The sequence below is a fragment of the Vulpes vulpes genome, chromosome 6 (genome assembly GCF_048418805.1).
Source record: "Vulpes vulpes isolate BD-2025 chromosome 6, VulVul3, whole genome shotgun sequence".
NCBI classification, from domain to species: Eukaryota; Metazoa; Chordata; class Mammalia; order Carnivora; family Canidae; genus Vulpes; species Vulpes vulpes.
Genome location: NC_132785.1, coordinates 69,483,255 through 69,486,054, shown reverse-complemented (window position 1 = coordinate 69,486,054; position 2,800 = coordinate 69,483,255). Strand labels below are relative to the sequence as shown.

Sequence of the window (2,800 nt, the reverse complement as noted above, 5' to 3'; positions counted from 1 at the left end):
GTTAGGTGTTTTGTTCAATGTCCCTCTAGCGGGGAGTTATGTCTTTTAGAGAGGAAGACCACCTGGGTAAAGTGCCATTCTTATCATATGTCATGAATACATATGATTGGTATGAACCGTCATTGTTTATGTTAATCTTGACCACCTGGCTCAGGTGGTATTTGTCTGGTTTCTTCGCTGTAAAGTTACTCTTTTTCCCCACCTTTTCATTCTGTACCCTTTGGAAGGAAGTCACTATGTGTAGCCCACACTTAAGATGTAAAAAGTTATATTCTATCTCTTTGAGGGTAGAGGCTCTATATAAATCATTTGGAATTCTACTACACAGGCTATTTGTCTGTTCATTCCCATTTGTTTGTTGACTCAACCACTTACTTATATCAATTGGATTCATGGATGTTTATCTTATGCCTTGGAATATAATTCAATACCACTTTATTTTGATGCTCAAATCATTTCAGCTTTGGCCATCAGAGGCTATTTCAGTTGGTTTCTGTATCCCTTTGACATACTGCCATCACTGTGTGTGTGTGTGTGTGTGTGTGTGTGTGTGTGTTGAGTACTTCCTTACTTTCTGACAGTATAAGGTTATCCAGGCTCACCTGTATATATATGTATATATATATATATATCTATTATCTACATAGATATAGATATAGATACACACACACACACACACACACAAACACACACACACACACACATATATTCCCTGCCAAAGCCTTAGAATCAGCATTTTTCCAGGGAACCCTAGTTCCTTTAATAGGAGAATGGCTTTAGAAACCAAGACTACATGTTAAGTGTACTAAGTGTGCTTGTTGCTACTAGGTGTCTTTTCTTCTAGACCCTCTCATCTAACGGAGTAAGAAAATATATGGGTTTATATATGGGTTTTGTATATGCAATATGTATATTATAGTAATGTCTATAAATACGACTATCTGTATCCTTCTGACTCTATATTAACCTAAGATGAGTTAGTGCCAAAGTTTCCCACTCTATTTTATTACCAAATAGGCCATTCTAGCCTTTTCTTATTTGTCTGTATTCTCCAGCTCCAACAGTGAGAAACATGGCTTCTACCATCTGCCATCCATCTACCTAACTGTTGAATTTTAGCATATATGCATAGTGGCTTCAGAATTGTTAACCCATACCTTTATGGAAAACAAATATTAATTGAAGTTATAACTGTTTATGTGCAATTCCTTTGCCATTGGTCTCACAGACTCCACTCATTTCCAAACTTACCATGGCCAGAACCTTTACTCCCTATCCCTACAATGAGGTTGTTTTGTTAATGTCATAAAGTTAGATTGTTCTGTGACAGTATGCATTCCATTCTGAGATCTCCCAACCTTCTGAAAGATTTTTTTATTTGCATACATCAAAATTCATTCTATTTCTATAAAAAGTCCTATGGGTTTTGACAAAGGCAGAATGTTGTGTATCCATCACTCCTCCATCATATATAAAACTTATCTCCACAAACCCCTGCTTCTTGACCTGAACCAACCTGCCTGCAAACATCATCAATGGATATGCCCTTTAAAAATGTATTATCCTTAAAAAAAAATTCACAAGGGGCACAATCCACCCCCCTACTTTCAATTTTCCATACTCCCCAGCTGGAATCTCCTCGGCTTCTTTTATCCCCTACTCCCTCAACCCCCACTCCCAGCTGCCTGCATTTCCTTAAGGAAGGATTTTTTCCCCCTCTCTTCCTCCCACACAGTAGGACTGTATGACTAGACCAGACAAGCAGTCGAACTTTCCAAGAAGTAACTTCACCAAGATGTCCAATGATAAGTAAAGATCCAATGATGAGAGCACCAACACCAACAGTGGTAGTTCAGATGCAGACCAGAGAGACCTCACTGCTCCAGAGCCTGAAGAACAATAAGAAAGAAAATCTTCAGTCACCCAGCAAACAAAACAAAACAAAACAAAACAAACCCCCAATCTCTCTATCAAAATGACTGCTAAATTTCTGTTAATGAGAAAAGACTTCAGAAGGAGCTAACTGAAGCCATCCATGTCCCTCCTCCCTACTACCATGTTGGGCCTAAAGGAGATAACATTTCTGAATGGAGATTAACTATATTTGGCCCACTAGGTTGCATGCATTGAAGGCGGTGTGGTTTTTATGGATACCATGCTTCATCCAATTATTCATTTAAGCCACCAAAAGTTCCTTTCCACACCAGAATCTATCACAGCAACATCAACAGTCAAGGATTTGTCTGTCTGAATATCCTTAAAGAAAACTGGAATCCCACTTCCACAGTTTCAAAGATTTTGCTGCTGACTCGTTCCCTTTGGCAGACTGCAAGTCTCCAGATACTACAGTTGGAAGCATTGGTTCTCAGTATTGACCAACCAAGCAGAACATGAGAGAGCGGACACCCAGGACTCCAAGATAGCTTCGCCCGTACCAGTGAAGGAAAAGAAGCTCATGGAGGTGAAACTAGGAGAGCTGCCAGGCTGGATACTGATGCGGGATTTCACCCCTAAGGGCATTGCTGGAGCATTTCAAAGAGGTTACTGCCGGTATTACAACAAGTATATCAATGTGAAGAAAGGGGGTGTTGCTGGGATTTCTATGGTGCTGGCTGCTTATGTGCTTTTCAACTACTGTCGTTCTTACAAGGAGCTCAAACATGAACGGCTATGCAAGTACCACTGAAGAGGGCCCAGTGTGGAAGCACATTTGGCATTCCTGACCATGACTTTTGCCTGGCATCCTTGAATCCTTCCATTGCTTAATTCACAATTAATATCCAATAAAAGTTGACTGGTA

At 39.9% G+C, this 2,800-nt stretch overlaps 1 pseudogene; it reads left to right on the top strand.

Annotated features, from left to right (window-relative positions):
• The first annotated feature begins 1,795 nt into the window (after positions 1-1,795).
• LOC112926485 (ubiquitin-conjugating enzyme E2 E3 pseudogene) lies at positions 1,796-2,800 on the top strand (annotated as a pseudogene).